The sequence below is a fragment of the Leopardus geoffroyi genome, chromosome B4, assembly GCF_018350155.1.
Source record: "Leopardus geoffroyi isolate Oge1 chromosome B4, O.geoffroyi_Oge1_pat1.0, whole genome shotgun sequence".
NCBI classification, from domain to species: domain Eukaryota; kingdom Metazoa; phylum Chordata; class Mammalia; order Carnivora; family Felidae; genus Leopardus; species Leopardus geoffroyi.
In genome coordinates, this window is record NC_059341.1 from 48,159,504 (window position 1) to 48,183,420 (window position 23,917).

The 23,917-nt window shown below is 40.0% G+C and overlaps 1 long non-coding RNA gene across 1 annotated transcript; it reads right to left on the reverse strand.

The window, feature by feature from the left end:
- Window positions 1–9: 9 nt before the first annotated feature.
- LOC123591031 lies at window positions 10–23,566 on the reverse strand. The gene is made up of 5 exons (XR_006709083.1): window positions 23,518–23,566; window positions 8,630–8,849; window positions 6,430–6,507; window positions 767–1,318; window positions 10–200 (listed from the first exon to the last, which is right to left on the reverse strand). It is a non-coding gene; the product is annotated as an uncharacterized LOC123591031 (long non-coding RNA).
- Between the last annotated feature and the right edge of the window lie 351 nt (window positions 23,567–23,917).

A 23,917-nucleotide genomic window follows, 5' to 3' on the forward strand; every position in this document is an offset into this window, starting at 1 on the left:
GATTCTGTGTCTCCCTCTCTGCCGCTCCCCGGCTCAACTCTCTCTCAAAAATAAATAAACATTAAAAAAAAGAGACAGGGATATTCATATCTTTGTGACTGGGGTTTCTTCACTTCTGCGCAATTTTTGTGACTGGTTGTGTGTGGTGTGGTTCTTGCATTGGGCAATTTCTATACTGAAGCCCGGAACTCCTGAAGCACCTGGGACCGGAAGAGAAAGAGGAAGTTCTAAGAACTTCTTGTACTTGCTGTAGAGATTTCCAGGGTCCCTGGTGCCCAAAGAGGCCTCCTCATTGGGCTGAGTTTCCCTGCAGGCTAGAATAACCCAATCAACAAGGGAGTGAGTACCTTGAACCCCTGAGTACCATGCAGGTGCTGCCAGAGAGCAGTGAATGTGGTTGATGTTGCTCATTTTCTCTGCCTCCTGCCCAGTCAGAGAAATCCCATGGCCCCTGCATCTCATAGCTGCGCTAGCCACACCTGGATACTTTCCCGGGCCTTTTTCAGGAACTTGGCAGCTATCCCAATAAGCTTAGGGGGAGTATCTTCTCTCTTCATGAATGTTTCCTGAACTGGGGGCTCCCTGGGGGCTGGGGTTGCTGTTGCTGGGCTTTTGCTTTCCTTTGTGTTTGGGGTTCGAAGGCAGGGGACAGTACATCCGCTTCACTGTTAGTCACCACATCCTGCTCTTCACTCTGCTCACCTCCCGAGGGATTCAAACAAGCGCATTAAGACAACCAGCGTTTTCGAGGTGTCCCCATACTCACGTGTGGTCCACAAGCCTCTAATCCATGGGACCCCATGCCCCGCACGCAGAAATTGATGGCCAACTCAGGATTGTTCTGTAGAATGCCTCTCTCCCAAGGCCTATTTCTTTAGCGTCCTGGCTGGCTCAACAGTTAGTTCACAACCCCGTCTGGAGGTTCCCAGGTGAAATCTGAAACTGGCCTTGCAAGCAGAAAGAAAGGGGAAACCAGAGAAAGAGGCAGGCCACTCCAGGTCGGTGGGTGGTGGGTTTAATAAACAAGGGAACTTACATATGAGGCTTGTCCTGAGGAGCAAGTTAATCCCCACACCACTGGCTAGATCTTAGAAGTTTACATGGAGGCTTTACCTGGGCTCAGTCATGTACACCATGCGGGTGTTCTCATCACCACCTATCTCAAGGCTGTGTCCTTGGGGCAGCCTCTGGAAGTGGGGAAGGCCAGCGGAGTGTATATTCCAAGGACAGGATTGGAGGCGAGGAGCCTCCGACTGCCGGGTCCAGCTCACGGGTCAACCTGCAGTCACGTCCTCTTGCTGACCTCTTCCAACAATATCTTGCAGAGAATTGACAGTATAGACATACGATGGCATTAAATAAGTTTCAGTAACAAACAGGTAATGACAACCTCCCCCAAACATTTAAGAATTTTAAAAACACACATTTAATAACTCATGGGCGGCAGAAGAAATAGTAAGCAAACTTTGAAAATACTTAGAACTCAATGATACTGAAAATACTACTTCTCACATCTTGTGGGATCCAGCCATTCATCGTTTATGCCTCTGCTTCCCTCAGGGAGGCTGTGGGGTGGGGCTCTCACTGCACCCTAGGCATGTTACTTAGGCCATAGCATGCTTCTTTTCTATCTTATTTATGTTCATTTATGAAATAGAACTCAATACCCATTGCTTTGTTACATATATTTTTAATGTTTATTTTTGAGAGAGAGAGAGACAGACAGAGCTCAAGTGGAGGAGGGGCAGAGAGAGGGAGACACAGAATCCCAAGCAGGCTCCAGGCTCTGAGCTGTCAGCACAGAGCCCAATGTGGGGCTCGAACTCATGGGCCGTGAGATCATGACCTGAGCTGAAGTTGGACGTTTAATCAACTGAGCCACCCAGGTGTCCCTTACTTTGTTATATTTTTAAGGGCCAATTACCCCGTTGGATTCTGGTTTCAGTGAGAAGTTGTTTGACAATATATGACTGTTGTAATTTTCCCCTCGTTGTCTGGGTGTCTTATGACTCACTTGGAAGGAGTTTAGGAGTGCCAGTGAATAGGGTTGTATCCCGGACATTTTCCACCCTTTCTCAACAGGAAAACTGGCCCCAATACAGACCCCAATACAAAGTGAAGATACAGAGCTCCTTACTCAAAAATTATTAAAGATTTCAAGCATGAGGACTTGCTAACATGGGACCTGGTGTGATAACACATGTCATATGGCCATTAAGTTGCCTCTGCTCTCCTCCCTCCTTCTAACCTTCTGCTGGAGTTTCCCATTGGCCAAACTCAACTGGTAACCAGAATTCAAAGGGGTCTATTTGCTGAATTCCTGATTCCTGGGGACACAGAGCTGAATAGAGATGGGCGAAGACTAGATCTGGGGAGCAAAAAAAAGATATCCAGCCCAGATGAGTAGAGAAGACATTTATCTCTATCTATGTCCGAGTGACAGAAGGTAAAGAAGTGTAAGACACCTTGGGATTAGCCAATGATGACTCAGTGTAGACATATTTCCAATATGACTAAAAAATAAATACAGGGGTGCCTGGGTGGCTCAGTTGGTTGAGTGTCTGACTTTGGCTCAGGTCATGATCTCACAGTTTGTGAGTTGGAGCCCCACATTGGGCTTGCTGGGGTCAGTGTAGAGCCTGCTTCGGATCCTCTGTCTCCCCCCACCCCCTCCGCCGCCGCCCCTCCCTTGCTCATGCTCTCTCTCTCTCTCAAAAATGAATAAACATTTAAAAATAAATAAATAAATAAAAATACCAAATAAGTAGTATTGAGAAGAGAAAGTAAATAATAACCCCAAGTTTCCAATTGCATCATTGGCTTTGGGGTCTGACCAACTTCTATCCCAATACTGGCCTTGACTTTTAGTAGCTATGTAATGGTAGGCAAATTGCTCATTTTTATTGCAACAGAGTCCGTAAAACAGAGATAATAGTTACTTCAGAAGTTGTGGGCTAAATTAAAAGATGTCCCTAGCACCTAGCAGGTGTTTAATAAACATAGGAGAGTAGAAGAAAGCTGGGGTCACAGACAGAAATGGATGAGTCAGAAAAAGGTCTTTCTAGTTCTGTGGATCTCTGGAAAAAAGGGAAATGATTATTTTATAGTTTTAGAACTCTGGTGGTTAGGAGGTTTTCTCTAATGATACCATAGATGGCTACTTCTGCAGAGTGTAGCCATTTTTTGAAGTCTGCTATTTGATTCCCCTGCTAGACATAACAGAAAGAATAGAGACTTTGCAGGCAGGCAGGCAGACATGGTTTTAAAATCCTGTCTCCACCAATTAGTAGTGGCAGGTTGTGTTAAGTCCTCGGAGCCATAGTTTTCTGTTACAAAATGTGGTATCACTGTAAGGATTTATGAGAGAGTGTTGGTAGTATGCCACAGAAATGCTCGAATTTCTACCTGGTCTGCCACTCTTTAAAATTTTTTTTAAAATTAATTTATTCAAAAAATATTATTATTTATTTTTGAGAGAGAGAGAGAGAGAGAGAGCGAGCACTAGTGGGGAAGGGGTGGAAAGAGAGGGAGACACAGACTCCAAAGCAGGATCCAGGCTCTGAGCTGTCAGCACAGAACCCAACGTGGGGCTCAAACTCGCAAACCACGAGATCATGACCTGAGCCAAAGGTGGACACTTAACCGACTGAGACACCCAGGTGCCTCCTTTTTTTTTTTTTTTTGGTTCTTTTAATATTTTTATTTATTTTTGAGAGAGAGAGAGAGTCTGCCACTCTTTTTTTTAGTTGAGCTGGACTTAGGAATCAATTTCTCTTGCCCTTCTCCCCTAAAGCCTAAGAAGTTCCTGTTTCCAGCAGCTAGCAGTGTGGTTCTTTTCTGTGGGTTTTACCCTTTTCCTCTGGGCCTTCCTGGCCACAGAAGTCTCAACAAGAGAATAAAGAGAGGAAGAAAACAGTAAGAACCTGCATTCACTTCTTCTGCAGGGAAGCTCTAGTTACTCACTGGCTTTCACCCAGACCTGTGTTTAAACCTCCCTGCCTTGGGAATGAAAAAGCAACAGAGGAAGCTTTGTGTCTCCCTTTAGAGAGTACATGAGTTGAGCAGAATGTGTCTTAGTAGGTTGACATTCATGTCATTTGGCAAACGAATCTTTGCAGAAGTAATTCAAGATCTCCATATGAGATCATTCTGGATTCTCTGAGTGAGCCCTCCATCCAATAACAAGGGCTCCTTATACGAGACACTGAGGGGATAGACATGGAGAGAGGAGAAGAAGGCCATGTAAATATAGAGGCAGGAGTTAAAGCCATGGAGTCCACCAGAAGCTGGAAGAGATAAGGAAGGATTCTCCCTTAGAGGCTTCAGAGGGGGCACGCCCTGCCAACACCTTGATTTCATCTTTCTGGACTCCAGAACTGTGAGAGAACAGATTTGGATTGTTTTAAGCCACTGAGTTGTGGTTATTTCTTACAAGCAGCCCCAGGAATCAATATAGTATTCAATGAACACCAATTGTAAAGAATGAATATACATACTACTAACAACAATAGCTGCCCTGTATTGAGCATGAATTGAAGACAGCAGTTTCTGGAAGCTGCAAGTGAGGAGCTGGCCTCTCATGCTATTCCCAACCTGTCCACCTTCAGCAAGCCTGACACTGGTATAAAAAATACATTTGGTCTTTTTCCCTGTTCCTGGCCTGAGAGTTTCCCGAGAAACCCTGAGAATTTCCTGAGTGCTAAGAGTGTGTTTTGTATGCTAATGAGATGGCTTCTAGACCATGTTAAAATGAGAGCTTTATGCCCGAAAAACCGACCATGGGCTTAGATGGTTAGAATTTACAGACCTGCCCCCAACCTCTGGCGAGCTGAGAGGCGCCAAAGATTAGACCAATGACTAATGATTCAATCAACCATGTCTACATAACAAGACCTCCACAAAAATCCCTAAACAATGGGGTTTTGAGAGCTTCTGAGTTGGTGAGCACATCAAAGTGCCATGAAGGTGGCACAGCTGGGGAGGCATGGAAGGTATGCCCGTGTGCCCCAGCCCCCAGACCTTGCCCTATGCCTCTCCTGCACTGGGCTGTTCCTGAGTTGTATCCCGTACAATAAACCGGTAATCATTAAGTAAAGTGTCTTTCTGAGTTCTGTGAGTCTTTCTGGAAAATTATGGAAACTGAGGAAGGGGTTGTGGGAGCCCCGATTTATGGTGGGTCTGTCAGAAGTCTGGGCGGCCCTGTAGGGCTTGTGACTGGTGCCTGGAGTGAGGACAGTCCTGTGGGACTGAGCCTTTGACTTGTCAGGTTGGTGTTAACCCTGGGTGGCTAAGGTCAACACTGAATTAATTGAATTGTTGGTCACCCAGCTGGTATCAGAGAATTGGTTGTTGGTGTTAGAAAAGACACCACAAATTTGGTGTTGGGAAGACAAAACTCACATGTTGGCTTTTGTTTTATTTTTCATTTATTGCTTTTAACAAAAGAACAGCACCATTTTTTCCAGGGTATAGAGAACTAGTAAGTCATAGTTTTGTTGGCCTTTCCTAATTTACTACAAGAGTGTGCATTCCTGCTTCACTTTAGTGGATCCACAGCTTTGGACCCTTCTCTTAGGAATTTGTCATTGGAGGGTGTCTTTGGAGGATGTCAGCTCTACGTGCCTCCCTCAGGAATCCTGGGCAGTGGCGGGGCCACAACAGCAGAGCAGAACTTCTGGTTCATTGTTTCCGCGTTTTGGCTTCTAATAGGGAGGAGGTGGGCTCCTGGTTAAACACATATGTGTGATTTTTTCAAGCCTGACCAGAGGCAATTACAAAGGCTCACAGGGAAAGCCACCTTCACCACACCAGCCTTGGTGCCCGGCCTGTGCAACACAGTCTCTGGAGGGGGGCATAGGCAAGGACCCAGGCAGTCATGCTCTTTACCACTATCATTCCTAGCCCTGGTTCCTTCATTCCCAGGTCTCTAAAGTTTTGGCCAGCGGTCTACTTTCGGTGCCTCTGGGGAGGCCTCCTTCAGGAGGAAGTGGAGGAGAAGGAAGCCTTAAAGATACTTTCTGATTCAGTACCCAGAACTTCTCCCTCAGGTTCACCTGACCCCAGAGTCAAAAGGACTGCCAGAGTCTTTTGTTTGGGACTCCCTCAACAGAGAGACAACCCCACATCTTTGCTGATGCCCCTGACCCTCAACCCGTGTGCTGTCCCATGGGGTAAATGGACGGGGGGAGACAGAGTTTTCTCTGGTTTGGGACTCCTGCTCAAACCATCACTGCAAGTGGTCAGAGCCTTCATTCTTATACTTTTGGCTCCTTGCTTTGATCGGCCACTCTGGCAACAGGCAGTTCCCCTTTCTTTTTCAGCCCAGCCGAGTTCCTGACAAATCTCCATTCACTGTAAGCCAAAGGATAGTTAAAAATCAAATCTACTACACCGGAGTTTCATTTCACCAAATATGTGTGAAGTGCCTACCGTATTCCAGGCTAGGCTCTGTGATGCAGAGATGAATGAACCATGGTCCCTGCCCTTGAGTTCATGGTCCGAATGCACCTAGAAAGTAAACAGTTCATCACAACAGTGTGGTAAGTGCAACGATACAGGTAAGCACAGGTGTTTGGGGGGCACAGATGATGGACGCTAAGCACATGTCGGAGAAACTTTCCTTCTACCCTTAGTAATTAAATGGACACAAAACAGGTTCACAAGGGAAAAAACAAATTTAATTCTGTATGTATGGGGCCTCAAAGATACAACGCCCAGGAAGTGACCAAAACAAGATGTTTATACGCCTTGTAGACAAAGCAACAATAAATTGGTAAAGAACTACAAGACAAAAACTTTAGCTCGGGTAATAATTAATGAAGACACTAAGCAGATGTTATTTACACAATCCTCTTGGCCTTGAACTCCCTATCTCTGGCGATAAGGATGTCTCTCAACTTCTCGAGGCAGAAAGGAGCGGGGGACAGATAGGAGGGCCAGAGTGTCCTTCTTGCACTGGCTGTTTCTCAAGTAACTTGAATTCAAGATAATCAATATGCCAAAGTACCATATTGTGGGGTGCCCTGCCCTGAACCCCAAAACATAGTTTCAAAACATAGAAGGAAAGGGGGAGGTCAAGGAGTCCTTCAAGAGGAGGTGGTATCTGAGGTGAATCTCAAAGCATAAGTGAAGAATGTGGGAGAGATTTGAGAACAGAAGACCCCACTACTAAATTAAATTATGACTTGTTATTCTTATTAAATTATGATTATTACATTATTATTTATTAAATTGTTCTTTTATTATTACCAATTACTAAATTATTATTATTATTTAATGTTTTATATATTTTTGAGAGAGAGACCGAGCATAAGTGGGGGAGTGGCAGAGAGAGCCGGAGACACAGAATCGGAAGCAGGCTCCAGGCTCCGAGGCATCAGCACAGAGCCTGACGCAGGGCTCAAACTCACCGAGTGTGAGATCATGACCTGAGCTGAAGTTGGACGCTTAACCCACTGAGCCACCCAGGTACCCCATAGTTTTTTGTTTTTGTTCATTTTCTTCCCCATACCAGTTTTCTTCTCACTGAGGCGCTCACAGACCGGTTGGTGGTGGCATATGGCATGCACACATGCAAATGAAGCAGATAATCTGGGAGCAATTTGAAGGGGCGGCCATGTTTGGGGAGATGGTAGTTTTGCTGTGCACATGGCAGAGACCTCTGGTCTGTCGGGGCAACGGGAGTGGGGCTTCTGGCCATCGGTCCTTGAGGGCATAGGGGCCGGGCAACAGGACACTGTGGTGTTTTGCTGAAATAGTTCTCTGTTGTGACAATCCAGGTATCATTCCTGCAGTCTCCCGAACTCATTTCTTGTGCTTTTTCAGGGACCAGGAAAGTCTCTTAATAAACTCCTTTCTTTTTAACTGGTTTGAATAGACTTTCTTCCCTGTAACTGAGAACATGACTAGTTAAAAGGGCTTTCTCACAGGGGAAGACATTCACAAGCAACAAGGCAGGAAGCTCTTTCTGGGGTGACCTGGAAGGCCTTCCTGAGAAGTCTGGGTGGGGGGCTATGGGGCTCCTTGCTCCCATGGTAAGTGTGAGTCATGTGCCCAAACTTGCTGCTCGGGACTCACTTTCTCGTCCAAGAGGGACCTGTGCATGTCCAGACATAGCAGCTTTTGTTCTGATGTCTTTCTGTCAGTCACCACAGGCCTCAGGGAGAGGAGCCACAGATGGTGAGACAGGCCAGGACAGGCACAATACCCTCTATGCCCTGTTCCCTGGAATCCTATGAACGCTGCACTGTAAGGACACACTGTCCACGCTCTTTCTTTGTTTGAGCAAGTGCATCAACATACAGAATCATTGAAGTACTGTTGTAATAGCACTGTAACTGGTCTTAAGGGCTAACTTGCTTCGAGCTCATGCACTCCTTGCTTGCTGACCTCAGTCCCTTGGTCTGTAGCTGAACTAACCTACTTTCCTCGAGATTTGCAGACTGCTGACCAAACTTTCCCAGCTGATGAGGCCTGGCTACGCTTACAAACAGCTGCTGCAGATGCCAGCAAGTCTGTTCAGGGTCATGTCAACATGCGACTAACCACCTGGGTACCTGCACCTCCTGGGTAGCTCCCTACCCCGCCCCATTTTCCCCATGCCTTCTCCTCTAAAACCCTCCGGATTCACCTGGACAGGGAAGATGGTCCTGGAGATGTTAGTCCACCATTTTCCCAGGTTGCTGGCTTCCTGAACAAAGCAACCTGTCCTTTCCTACCATCATTTATCTCTCAAGTGTTGTTCTGCGAGTGGTGAGCAGCTGAACTTGAGTTTGGAACCGGTTCTCTTTCTGATAACGCTCTGAAGATCCCTTCATTCAACTCTCTTCACGTCAGATTGAAACCAAAGGCTGGAGAAGTTACGAATAATTACTATGGATATAGTTCTCTTCTGTTTACAAAGCTTTCATCTATAAAAAGGTCTTTGGTCCTCACAGCACTCAGTGAGTTTAAGCGACTGACCCAAAGGCTGCGAACTCTTGTTACCAGTCCCCATAAAGTACAAAGTTGAGAGTGTTTAGAAACTTTTATGGCAAATGAACATTGTTGCAACATCCAAGCATGTGATTTTGTGTTCCGTAAAGGTATTCTGAGATCGATTTGAAATGAAAAAAAAAAAAAAAAAAAAAAAGTCCTTTTACCACATGAGAAATACTGCTCTGTAGTACTTTTGTTCCCAAGCTGAAAGGGTGATTGGGTAGCCTAGGGTCTCTTTAGAGGATGCAGAAGGTCTTGGGCAATTCCTACTCTTACAAAACATCCCTTCTTTCACAAACTACAAGATCTGATTTATTCGTTTTCAAAGCAATATAGAAGTAAACTCATATTTAGAAATATAGAAGATAACTCATATTTTTGGTAACAAATGTAAATTGTGATTCATGAATCTGCCAGAGAACAAGCCAGGAGCATATCACTTGTGTCTCCGTCATGAGCCCTATCTACCCATGGTGTTGGGTTAACACATCAAACAATTCAATATTGGAATAATCTCCACAAGGTTAAATTGCTACTATTTAAAAGTATAAGATAAAATGTATTTGAACTGGGATTGCAGTGTATGGTATATGTGTATGTGTAGGGACATGCATAAAGCTTTCTTTTCTATAAAAGTCCAGGAGAAAGATAATGGCATTTTTAGCAAATGTGAAAACAATGTGCTGTGTCTGCAGATACAAGTCATTCTCCATGAATTCTAGACTGGAAATTCTTTTTTTTTTTTTTTTAATGTTTATTTATTTTTGAGAGAGAGAAAGAGAGAACACGAGCATGGTGGGGCAGAGAGAGAGGGAGACAGAGAATCTGAAGTGGGCTTTGTGCTGACAGCAGAGAGCCCAATGAGGGCTTTGGACTCACGAACCGGTGAGATCATGACCTGAGCCGAAGTCAGATGCTTAACCGACTGAACCACTCAAGCACCCCTAGAGCAGAAATTCTTATCTTTATGGAATGGTCATCACCACTTAATGGAACAAGGTTATTTTCAGAATACATCATCCAACACTGGTTTGTCATCAGCTGGGTGAATAAAAATTCATGGGACTCGGGCACGAAAGGAGAATTTTCCCACATTACTTTTGTTATTTTTTTTTTTTTTCAGTTACAAAAACAAAAGCTATGTGGTCATTAAAAAGATGCTCTCAGAAAGACAGAAGTGGATTAGGAGGGTAACAGGTTTTTTCATAAAAGTGAAAACCTTTGAATTTCCTTTGGTGAAAACAGGAAGTAATATGGGAAGTCTTTTGTAAAAGCAAGTAGCATTAACTCAAACTCTCAGGAAGTGTGGGATGCCTGTACTATTGTTTCTTGTTTTATCAACTCAGACATTGTCTGATTTCCTACTAACATAGATGGAAAATTTGACTCACTTAAAATACTGTCTTGTTCTCTTGCCTCCTATTAGCAATGATATCAGTGCCTCTGTTGGTCATCGCTGTAACTTCAAACATATTTCGTTTCTTAGTCCTTCAACCTAAGAAAGAGTTTCTTATAAGGTACATTTCTTAGGATTTCACTCTTTCCTCCAATTTTCTTTCTAGCACTGATTAATGTCCCTCTAGAACTGAAAACGTCCCTCGGCTTGAGTTTGTGTGATGTGTTTCTCATGATTAGATTGAGGCTATACTTTAGGGAAGAATATCGTCTATGTGATGGGACTCTCAGTGCATCATATCTGGGGGTACATGATGTTAATGTGTCTTAAGACTGGTGAAGTTAGTCTTAATCATTTGGTTAAGGTGGGGTCTGAGGCTTTTCCACTTTAGATCACTATTTTTTCCTTTGTAAAGGGAGATACTCTGCGACTATGCAAATCCTCTATTTTTCTTTAAATTTTCACCCATCAGTTTTAGCATTAATTGGTAGATCTTGCCTGTAACAATTATTACTCTGGTGTTCTCATAGTCATTTTTAATTTTCTTCACTTCTTCTACATTTATTAATTGGATTCTCTTATAAGGAAGAATTGTCTCTTCTCCATCATTTATTTATATATTTAGTCACTTATTTATAGCAGTATGGAATCATGGATATTTACTTTATTCTTTAAGTTATAATCAAAATCTTCATTGTTTATTTTAGTGCAAAACTTCTTGCAGGTTTGACTATTGGGAGTTCCTTTATGTTGGTTGCTGTGCCATTTTGACTTGCCCACAACTTCTTTTTTTCAATCCCCTGAGCATTTCATTACTTCCTGGCAACACAAAGTCCTCTAGGCTTATTTTATATTTTTTCTGCTCTAGACTTGAAATCATTCACTGCTCCAAGAAGCCCTGGTACCTTTTGTGAATAGTGTTTACAACCCATTATCTGGACACTAGTAGTGTTCATAGTTATTGGGGTGTCACTACTTCTAGGTCCTATCAGTTGGTTAATATATAGACACATATACATCTATCTATCTATCATCTATCATCTATCTGTCTATCTATCTCATCATTATCATCTATCTTAAAAATCAACATGATTCAGGGGCGCTTGAGTGGCTCAGTTAGTTGAGCATCCAACTCTTGATTTTGGCCCAGGTCATAATACCAGCATTGTGGGATTGAGCCCCATGTTGGGCTTCATGCTGAGCAAACAGCCCGCTTAAGATTCTCTCTCTTTCTCTCCTCTGCTCTTGTCCTCTGCTCGCAATCTCTCTCTAAAAAACAAAACAAAAAAACCCACAAAAAACAAAACAAAACATGATTTGTAGTGATACCTCTGATCCAATCTAGCTCTTCAAGGTTAATTCTAACATTCCCTCCTCATTTCTAACTTCTTTCTCTGAATGTGAAACCTGTTGTTCATATCTAAAATATATTTCCTTGTTTATTTAACCTTAGTATCCTTCAAAGGAGTTTCAAAATTTCTCGCCCATGCTTTTCTAGGGAAAGACTGATCAATTAGACTGCGATGTTTTGTACAATCTTTTTGTTTTTAGCCTTAGGATATCCATTCAAAACACTGTTTTCTGAAGTTACTTATGTAAGCTCCTTTCTTTACCATCTTCTTTAGTGAGATTATGCCATTCTGTGTAACAGATTCGTTTGTCTCAGTCTGCATTCACATATGGTTGCTTTTTAAAAACTTACTCATAATAAAAGTCTTTCCTTTGTGCAACATAGTCCTAGGGTTTTGACAAATGCATAGAGTCATGTATTTACCACCACAGTACCAAATAGGACAGTTACATCACCCTCGCCTTCACTCCAGTTCATTTGTTCTATCTCTTTGTGGTCAAATTCCCTCTCCACACAATTGGCAATCACTGATCTGGTTTCTATCCCTGTAATAGTCTCTTTGTGGGGCACCTGGGTGGCTCAGTTGGTTAAGCGTCCAACTTCAGCTCAGGTCATGTCCTCACGATTTGTGAGTTCAAGCCCCGCTCCGGGTTCTGTGCTGACAGCTTAGAGCTGGATTCCACTTCGGATTCTGTATCTCCCTCTCTCTCTGTTCCTCCTCCAGTCTAACTCTGTCTCACTTTCTCTCTCTGTGAAAAATAAATAAAGAATAAAAAAATTTAAAAATAGTCTCTTTGCCAGAATATCATATGAATGAAATCATATAATAGATAGTCTTTTGGATCTAGTTTCTTTCACTTAAAAAGTTGAACTTTAAATTCATCCATGTTGTTATGTGAAATAGTAGTTCATTATTTCTTATTGCTGGGTGGTATTTCATTGAATGGCTTTTCCATAGTTTCTTAATCAATCTACCTATTGAACAAATCTCAGTTGTTTCCAGTTTTGATACTTATGAATAAAGCTAATAAAAACATTCAGAAACATGTATTTGTGTGAATGTAGTTTTCATTTCATTTGTATAATTATAAATTACGAGTGGGATAGTTGGACCCTATGGTAAATATTTAACATTATAAAACCTGACAAACCATTTTCCAAAGTTTCTGTACCATTTTACATTGTTTCCAATGTGTGAGAGTTATATTTGTTCTGAATCTTTGTCAGCACTGGACATTGTCATATTTTTAATTTTAGACATTTTAATAAGTGTGTAGGGTTATTTCATTGTGACTTTAAGTAGCTTTTACTAATGACTAATGATGTTGAATACCTTTTCATATACTTTTTAATTTATATATTTCCTTCAGTGAAAAGTCAAAAAGCAAATCAAAACAAAGTGGCAATTTTTCTAAATCTGTGCTATCCAACAGATCCCGCAGAAAACTGAAAACAGAAGGTAAATACAAGAGTTTTGACACAATTAAAAATAGGAAAACAATGCTGTACTTTTATATATTGCATTTCCAATACTCCTCATTTCTTTTTGAAGATCCAAGTTTCTATCTGGTATCATATTCATCTAACACGTATCGCAGAGGAGAAGAGTTTGGATGGTGGAGTAGTAAGCGGATCCTGGACTTGTTTTGTTCCTCAAACCCAGCTAGACCAACATCAAACCATTTTGAACACCTAGGAAATAGATCTGAGGATTAACAGAACAATCTGCATAATCTGAGGGAGAGAATATGGTAGGTATGTGGTGTGGAGAGGTAAACTGGGGGAGAGAAGAGCTGCAGTGCTGCAGAGGGGAGGGAGCCATTTTCACAGAGAGTAGAAAGAGTTGGGGGGAGAGAGAGCAGTATATCAGGTTTGTGCAAGAAAGCACCCCTCCTGAAAGCAGATAGAGAGAAAGAGTGAAAACATGCACAGGGGACTGACTGCACAAGAAAGCTGATCCCCAAAACCATTGATGCAGAAAAAGGAGAGGGTTTCAATACTGCCAGGTTTTTATAAACAGTGGAACACAGAGTTGAAGTTTTAGAAGTCAGCCTCTGGTGGTGCACTGGCAAGGAAGCAGGGCCAAGCCCCCCGGAGTGGGCAGCATGGTCTGAAGATCTCCTGGGGCATATGGGGAGAAGTGGTTCCCCTGCTTGGAGGGCATTTGGTAGAGGTGATATGGCCTCTCTACAGGCAAAAGACCCAGCAGGTGCCATCAAGCCACCCATATAGGAACAAAGACACCAGCTAAGGGTAGCAAACCCTGGTGACGGCTGTGTGTTGCAATTTACCATAAACTCGGAGCTGTTGCTGCTGTGCAGTGGTAAGACTGGTTCCTGGAACAAGCCAGCCACAGTGAGGCAAAATCCTCCACCAGATCACCGTGGGTCTAAACTGCAAGACTGTCTGAAGTGTGAGGTTTTGAAACACAGCCGTATCTGAGATCAAACTATGGAGAAAGGTGCTCCCTGGTAGGCAGATAGCTCAGACACAGACGGGGAAGACAGGTTGCTGATGGAAGTTGGGGACACAGGAGGAGTGATTGGGCATCTGTGAGGGTATGAACTTCCTGCTCTGGAGACTAGAGAGCAAGGTGAAGCCATTTTCACTATTAGCCCAGCAAGAGTGATTGACCCCAGTGAGCTAAACAGCACCACCAAGTGGAGAATGGAATCCTTATTATACCAAAGCCTGCCCCCACCCCCCAACCCCTATTTCCAAGAGGGAAAGTCTCCTGGGAATCAGAGCAGCAGGCCCCTTCCTCAGCCAACGGGTACAAATCCCTTCCGCTGGCTTAGTCTAATGATCATAGAATTGCTGCAAAGTTTCAGTTCTAGGGGAAACTGGATCTAGTTTTATTTGGGTTTTTGTTCATTTGTTTTTTGTTGTTGCTTCTGTTTTGTTTTGTTGTTATTGATTTTTTTTTTTTTTTGTTTCTTGGATACAGAAAGAGCAAATTTTTAATTTAATTTAATTTATTATTTATTTTTAATTTTTAATTTTTTTCTCTTCTTTTCTCTTTTTTCTATCAAGGTTCTCTTAACAAGAAGACCAAAACACACCTAGGATCTGGCTTCCTTTATTTAATTTTTAAAAATTTTTATTTCATTCTATTATCATTATTGTTGGATTTGTTTTTTCTTCCTCCAAAATGACAAGATGGAAGAATTCACCTCAAAAGAAAGAACAAGAAAAAATGACAGTCAAGGATTTAGTCAATGCATATATAAGTAAGATGTCTGAACTAGAATTTAAAACAACAATTATAAGGATACTAGCTGGGCTTGAAAGACAGTATGGAAGACACCAGAGAATCCCCTTCTGCAAAGATAAAAGAACTAAAATCTAGTCAGGGCAAAATTAAGAATGTTATAACCAAATGCCATAAAAACAAGGATAAATGAGGCAGAGGAATGAATTAGTAATATAGAAGATAAAATTATGGAAAATATGAAGCTGAAAAGGAGGGAAACAAAGATCAGGGATATGAAAGCAGACTTAGGGAACTCATTGATTTATTAAAACATAGTAACAATTGCACCATAGGAATCCCGGAAGATGAAGAGAGAGATAGAAGGGGCAGGCGGTTTATGTGAGCAAATTATAGCTGAAAACTTTTCTAAACTGGGGAAGGGCCTGGTCATCAAAATCCATGAAACACACACAACTCCCATTAAATTCAGTAAAAGCTAGCCATCGCCAAGATATATCATAGTCAAATTCACAAAATACACAGACAAGGAAAGATTCCTGAAAGCAGCAAGGAAAAAAAAAAATCCTTAACCTACAAGGGAAGACAGATCAGGTTCACAGCAGATCTGTTCACAGAAACTTGGCAGGCCAGAAAGGAGTGGCAAGATATATTCTACATGTTGAATGGAAAAAATATGCAGCCAAGAATACTCTATCCAGCAAGGCAGTCACTCAAAATAGGAGAGATAAAGAGCTTCCCAGACAAACAAAACCTAAAGGAGTTTGTGACTACTAAACCAGCCCTACAAGAATTTTAAGGGGGACTCTGAATGGAGGAAAAAAAAAGACCAAAAGCAACAAAGAGTAGAAAGGACCATAAAGCATCACCAGAAACACCAACTCTACAGTTAACACAATGGCACTAAATTCATATCTTTCAATAATCACTGTGAATGTAAATGGACTAAATGCTTCAATCAAAAGACATAAGGTATCAGTATGGATAAAAGAACAAGATCCATCTATATGCTGCCTACAAGAGATTCATTTTAGACCTAAAGACACCTGCAGATTGAATGTGAAAGGATGAGAAACCATCTATCACGCTAATGGATGTCAAAAGAAAGTCAGAGTAGCCATATTTATATCAGACAAACTAAATTTTAAAAGAAAGACTATAACAAGAGATGAAGAGGGCATTGTGTCATAATGAATACTTCAAGAAAAGCTAAGAATTGTAAATATTTATGCCTCCCCCACTTGGGACACCCAAATATATAAATCAATTAATGACAAATATAAATAAATTCATTGATAATAATACAATAGTACTAGGGGACTTTAATACCCCACTTACAACAATGGACAGATCACCTAAAGCATAAAATCAACAAGGAAGCAATGACTTTGAATGACACACGACCAGATGGACTGAACAGATATATTCAGAACATTTCATCCTAAAGCATCAAAATACACATTCTTTTTAAGTGCACATGGGACATTCTCCAGAATAGATCACATACTTGGCCACAAATCAGCCCTCAACAAGTACAAAAAGATTGAGATCATACCATGCATATTTTCAGATCACAACGTGATGAAACTTGAAATAAACTACAAGAAAAAATTTGGACAGCCCTCGAATACATGGAGGTTAAAGAACATCCTACTAAAGAATGAATGGGTTAAAGAAATTAACAAATTAAAAAAGAAATTAAAAAACTCCATGGAAGTATATTTAAATGAAAACACGACAGTCCAAAACCTTTGGGATGCAGCAAAGGCAGTCCTAAGGGGGAAGTATATTGCAATTTAGCCCTATCTCAGGAAGCAAGAAAGGTTTCAAATACACAACCTAACCTTACAGCTAAAGGAGCTAGAAAAGGAACAGAAAGTAAAGCCAAAAGCCAGTAGAAGAAGGGAAATAATAAAGATTAGAGCAGAAATAAATGATATAGAAACAAACAAACAACAAACAAAACCCCAGGAGAACAGCTCAACGAAACTAAGAACTCGTTCCTTGAAAGAATTAACAAATTGATAACCCCCTAGCCAGACTTATTAAAAAGAAAAGAGAAAGGACCCAAATAGATAAAATCATGAGTGAAAGAGGATAGATTACAACCAAAACAACAAAAATACAATTACAAGAGAATCCTATGAAAAATTATATGCCAATAAACTGGGCAATCTGGAAAAAATGGATAAATTTCTAGAAACTCACAGACTTCCAAAACTGAAACAGGAAGAGATACAAAATTTGAACAAGCCCACAGCCAGCAAAAAAAAAAAAAAATTGAATCAGTAATTAAAAATCTCCCAACAAACAAGAGTCCTGGGCCAGATGGCTTTCCAGAAGAATTCTACCAGACATGTAAAAAGAGTTATTACCTATTCTTTTCAAACTGTTCCAAGAAAATAGAAATAGAAGGAAAACTTCCAAACTCATTCTATGAAGTCAGTATTACCTTGATTCCAAAACCAGACAAAGACCCCACTAAAAAGGAGAATTACAGGCCAATATCCTTGATGAAACTGGATGCAAAAATTCTCAACAAGATATTACAAAATCCAATTCAACAGCATATTAAGAGAATTATTCATCACCATCAAGTGGGATTTATTCCTGGCCTGCAAGGATGGTTCAATATTTGGAAATCAATCAGTGTGATGCACTATGTTAATAAAAGAAAGGATAAGAACCATATGAGCCTGTCAAAGATGCAGACAAGGCATTTGACAAATTACAGCATCCATTCTTGATAAAAACCCTCAACAAAGTAGACCTAGAGGGAACATAACTCAACATCATAAAGGCCACATATGAAAAACACACAGCTAATACCATCCTTGATGGAGAAAAGCTGAGAGCTTTTCCACTATGGACAGGAATAAGACAGGGATGTCCACTCTCACCATTGTTATTTAACATGGTACTGGAAGTCCTAGCCTCAGCAATCAGATCACAGAAAGAAATAAAAGGCACCTAGATTGGAAAGGAAGAAGTCAAACTTTCACTATTTGCAGATGACATGATACTCTATTTAGAAAACCCAAAAAATGCCACCAAAAATTGGTAGAACTAATCTATGAATTCAGCAAAGTCACAGGATGTAAAATAAATGTACAGAAATATGTTGCATTTCTATACACCAATAATGAAGCAGCAGAAAAAGAAATCAAGGAATTGATCCCACTTACAACTGCACCAAAACCCATAAGATACCCAGGAATAAACCTAACTAAAGAAGTAAAAGATCTATAATCTGAAAACTATAGAACACTTATGAAAAAAATGGAAGAGGACACAAAGAAATGAAAAAGCATTCTATGCTCATGGATTGGAAGAACACACATTGTTAAAATGTCTATACTACCCAAAGCAATCTACACATTTAATTCAATCCCTATCAACATACCAGCAGCATTTTCCTCAGAGCTAGAACAAACAATCTTAAAATTTTTATGGAACCACAAAATATCCTGAATAGCCAAAGCAATCCTGAAAAAGAAAAATAAACTGGAGGCATCATGATTCTGGATTTCAAGCTATGTTACAAAGCAAGAGTCATCAAGACAGTATGGTACTGCCCAAAACACATAGATCAATGGAACAGAATAGAAAATCCATAAATGGACCCACAACTATATGGTCAACTAACCTTTGACAAAGCAGAAAAGAATATCCAATGGAAAAAAGTCTTTTCAACAAATAGTGTAGGGAAAACTGGACAGCCACACACAGAAGAATGAACATGGACCTCTTTCTTACACCATACACAAAAATAAACTCAAAATGGATAAAAGACCATTTGACCCCAGAACAAAGACCTCTTTAACCTCAGTCACAGCAACTTCTTACTTGACATGTTGCTGAAAGCAAGGGAAATAAAAGCAAACATGAACTATTGAGACTTCATCAAGATAAAAAGCTTCTGCACAGAGAAGGAAACAATCAATGAAACTCAAAAGCCGCCTACAGAATGGGAAAACATATTTGCAAGTGACATATCTGATAAAGGGTTAGTATCCAAAATCTATAAAGAACTTACCAAACTCAACACTCAAAGAACAACCCAGTTAAGAAATGGGGAGAAGACTTGAATATATACCCTTTCAAGAAAGACATCCAGATGGCTAACAGACACATAAAAAAATGCTCAACCATCAGGGAAATACAAATCAAAACTATGATGAGATACCAACTCACAATTATCAGAATAGCTAAAATTAACATTACAAGAAAAAACAGGTGTTGGCAAGGATGCAGAGAAAGAGAACCCTCTTGCACTGTTAGTGGGAATGCAAACTGGGGCAGCAATCCTGGAGAACAGTATGAAGAGTCCTCAAGAAACTAAAAATAGAACTACTTTATGGTCCAGCAATTGCACTATTAGGTATTTACCCAAAGGATACAAAAATACAGATTTGAAGGGGTACATGAACCCCAATGTTTATAGAAGTATTATCGACAATAACCCAACTATGGCGAGAGCTCAAATGTCCACTGATTGATGAATTGATAAAGAAGATGTGGTATATATTATACAATGGAATATTACTCAGCCAATAAAAAGAATGAAATCTTGTCATTTGTAATGACATGGATGGAGCTAGAATGTATTATGCTAAGTGAAATAAGTCAACCAGAGAAAGACAAATACCATCTGATTTCATTCATATGTGGAATTTAAAAAACAAGACAGATGAACATATGGGAAAGGGGAGGAAAGAAGAGAGGGGAAACAAACACAAGAGAAAAGCTGTGATAGAACAAACTGTGGGTGGATGGAGAGAGGTGGGTACGAGATAGGCTGGATGGGTAATGGCTACTAAGGAGGGCACTTGTAATGGACACTGGGTATTGTATGCAAGTGATGAATCACTAAATTCTATTTTGTGAAACCAGTATTATACTGTATGTTAACTAAAATTAAAAAAAAAAAAAGAAAAAAGAAATCTGTAATGTAGAGTAGGACTACTGGCAATAAATTTTCACATTCTTTTTTTTAGAAAGTCTATTTTTTATTCACTTTTGAGTTTTGGGGGGGTACAGAATGCTATTTTTCTTCCTTCGACACTTTAAAGATGCCGTTTTATTGTCTTTTAGTTCACGTAGTTTCAGAAGAAAAGCAGATTGTATGTTTAAACTTTGTTCTTCTGTGTGTCATGTGTGTTCCCACCTCCACCAACCACAGGCTATTTTTACATTTTTTTCTTTATTTTCAGCAGTTTGAATGTAAGTGTAGTTTTGAGCATTTATCCTGTTTGATGTTCTTTGATATTCTTGGATCTGTAACTTGGTGTCTGTCATTACATTTGATCGATTTTTCGTCATTATTTTTTCAAATGTTTCTTCTGCGTTGTTCTATAACTGGGATTTTACTTACATACCTGAGGCTATTTGATATTGTCCCCCAGTTTTTAGTAGTTCTATTTCAGTTTATATACTTCTTTTTCTAGTTTGCATGATTTCTTTAGTGCTACAAGTACACTGATTCTTTCTTCAGCAAGTCTAATTATGAGATATTAGGCATTCTTCCTCTCTGTCACTATGCTTCTTATTTGTAGTATTTCCATTTGATTATTTCCTTTTGTTTCCGACAGTATGCTGAATTGCCCATCTGAAACATGTTACCCATGTTTTCCTTCAGAGCTTTTATTTTTTTTTTTAATTTTTAACGTTTATTTATTTTTGAGAGACAGAGGATGAGTGGGGGATGGGCAGAGAGAGAAGGAGACACAGAATTTAAGCAGGCTCCAGGCTCTGAGCTGTCAGGACAGAGGCTGGCACGGGGCTCGAACCCACAAACTGTGAGATCATGACCTGAGCCAAAGTCAGACGCTTAACCGACTGAGCCACCCAGGCGCCCCTTCCTTTAGAACTTTTTATATACTAGTTACAGTTGTCTAAAGTTCCCCATTATGTAGTTTCAACACATATGTCATGTGTGTATCTGGCTGTCTCTTAAGAGAGTGAACAAATCCTCTTGCTCCCTCACTTAATCTATAATTTCCTTTCCCTTCTTTGAAAAAGAATATCCTCCAGTTTGTGGCATTCTAAAGTGGTGCTGCCCAATTAGTAATGACTAGTGGTATGTGACTATTAAGCACTCTAAATATGACTAGTTTGAATTGAGATGTTCTGTAACTATAAAATATAGACTGTTTTTAAAGACTTACCACAAAAAATGAAAAATATCTAATAATTTTATATTGATTTCATGCAGCAATGATAACACTGGTTTACACTGGTTTAATTAAATATATTATTAAAGTAAGTTACCTGTTTCTTTTTACTTTTTAAAAATGTAACTATTAGGACATTTAAATTGCATATGTAAAAGGAGAAATAAATAAATGGCAAGATATACCATGTTCATAAACTGGAAGACTCAACATAGCCAAGATGTCAATTCTCCCCAAATTGACATATTGGTTTGATGCAAATTATATCAAAAACCCTAGCAAGTTTTATTATAGCTATATACAAGCTTATTCTAAAACTTATATGAAGAGGCAAAACACTGTAATGGATGAAACAATTTTGTAAAAGAAGAATAAAGTGGGATGAAGCACTCCACCCGATTTTAAGATTGATTATATAGCTACAATAATCAAGACTATGTGACACGGGAGGAGGGATAAATGCCTGGATCAATGGCATAAAATAGAGAACCCAGAAGTAGAATCAGCCATGTATGGACAGCTGATTTTGACAAAGTTGCAAAGTAGTTTTGTTGATTGGTTAAAAGTCTAAAAATGCTGGGCCTGGCTTGCCTCATTTTGTTGGGTAGAGGGAAGCAAGACACTCTGTTGCAATGTTGTTCTGTCAGTCTTGATGTCCCTAACAAGTCTGTTTTCCTCTTCCCATCCTACTGGGTTCTCCTTTGATTGTGACTTGCATTATATTACGGATTTACATAACATTTAGAGAGGACATTTACACGTATTTAGAGAGGAAGATCGGGGAGAAATGTGTCTATGCCATCTTGTACTGTCTCTTGTACTATTTTTGCAACTTCCTACGAATCTGTTATTTTTTTTCAAAATAAAAATCTAAGAAATGTACATGTGAGGCTGACATATCTCTATTAGACTGCACTGAGTGTTTCCATTGAATGGTTAATGTAATCCATATCCGAGCCTTTTAAAATTGCTACGGAAATGATTGTCTCCCCCTCCCTCCTTCCTCTGCTTCACTTCTGGCATCTCCTTCCAGTGGAATGGAAGGTCTTCAACATAGTTGAAGTTGAAGATCTTATGTCAACATAATTTCTATTTTCTCTGCCATTCTGAAGCTTTCAAATATTTAGGGTCATTTCCTGCTTGTTCATGGCCTAGATCTGCCCTGAGATCAGCCTTTTAGGATGTAATGTTAACTTTGAGGGAAATCTCTTTCCTGCTTGAGGTCTTGAGAAAGTAAGAGCTGGCTCAAGGTTTCTCCCTTATTTTTTTTCCAGATGACAGTTTTTGAACAGGTATGCATTTATGTGTTATATATTTTAAAATTGCTCATCTTTAATTGAAATTGAAGTTTAAAATCTTGAGTATTTCTTGCTTCTTTAGTTGTCTCCTCTATAACCTGTTATTTTCATTGTTTTCTAGGGGGTTACAAAAAAGGAGAATAAGGTAAAATTGCCTTTCTCACTTAAATCCTAATTACTTTTTTGATACTGGATAGCTGGTACTAAACAGACAAAACACATAGCTAATTGATTTAGTTGTATTATTATTTCAATACTTTTAAGTCCTGTCTTTAGTTTTTAAGGAGTATACATCAAAGGTGTAAAAGCATTGATTTTAGCATTTCCTGTATTCCTCTTGAATTTCTTTCCTGTTTAACAGAGTACTTCCTATTGTACTTTTTTTCACATGGAATTCATGGATGACAAACTTTCTGAACTATCTTGCATGTATGAGAATTCTTGCTTTACAAGCATACTTTTTTGTAATTGTAAAGCCAATGAGGTAGAGTGCTGAGACACAAGTTATAAAACTCCAAATTCCAGGTTAAAGACCCATGCTGCATATGAAGTGCTAAACCTATAAATCAGAAGACAATATATTTTACTATTTTTTGTTTTATGTTTTTCCAGGTGATGGAGAAGACATGTTTCCTAATCTCTGGAGTGGTTTTTGTGGTAGAGGCTGGGGTAGGAGTAATATGGTCGAAGCACTTGATTTCTGAAGGTTAAGTGGCAGAAGTGTTACATACTTGTTCTTGCCTTTGCCGATTCTACTCTACTCAACACCAGCTGTCTTTTGTCTTTCCCCCCGAGATTTTAAGCAAATGAGTCATGTTGGGGTGCCAGGAAAAGGGGGCAGAAGATGGCTGCTGGATGGCAGGAAGGGGATAGTTGCAGAGTTTAAAGTACAGTAAAACTTTGGTTTGCAAGTATAATTCGTTCTGGAAACATGCTTGTAATCCAAAGCACTTGTATATCAAAGAGAATTTCCCCATAAGAAATAATGGAAACTCAGATGATTCGTTCCACAACCCAAAAATATTCATATAAAAATGATTACAATACTGTAATATAATACAATAAAGAAAATACAAAATATAAATAAACTTAAACAAATAACCTGTTCTTACCTTTGAAAACCCTCGTGGCTGGTGTGAGGGAGACAAGGGAGAGGAAGCCGATTGTGTAGGACGACTTTCAATAACGGAATCACTGCTATCTATTGGCTCAATGGAATCTTTTTCTTTGTATGTAACTTTAACAAGAAACCTATCCAATGACCTAGAATAAAGCAAAGCATTCCTAAGTTTACTCTTGTATGGAAAAGCAAAGGACTGTCCAAAGGTGCTTTGAAGTGACAAAAAAATATACTAGTGTCAGTTGTGGGCACCTTCCAATGTTCTGAAAAAATCACTGATTTCTGCCAAACACTGTGGCCTGAGACTGAGCATCAAGCATGGGGGATGGTCACCCACAATCCTGCAATGAGAGAGAGAGAGAAAAGAACCATTGGCTCAGTTGTGATCAGGT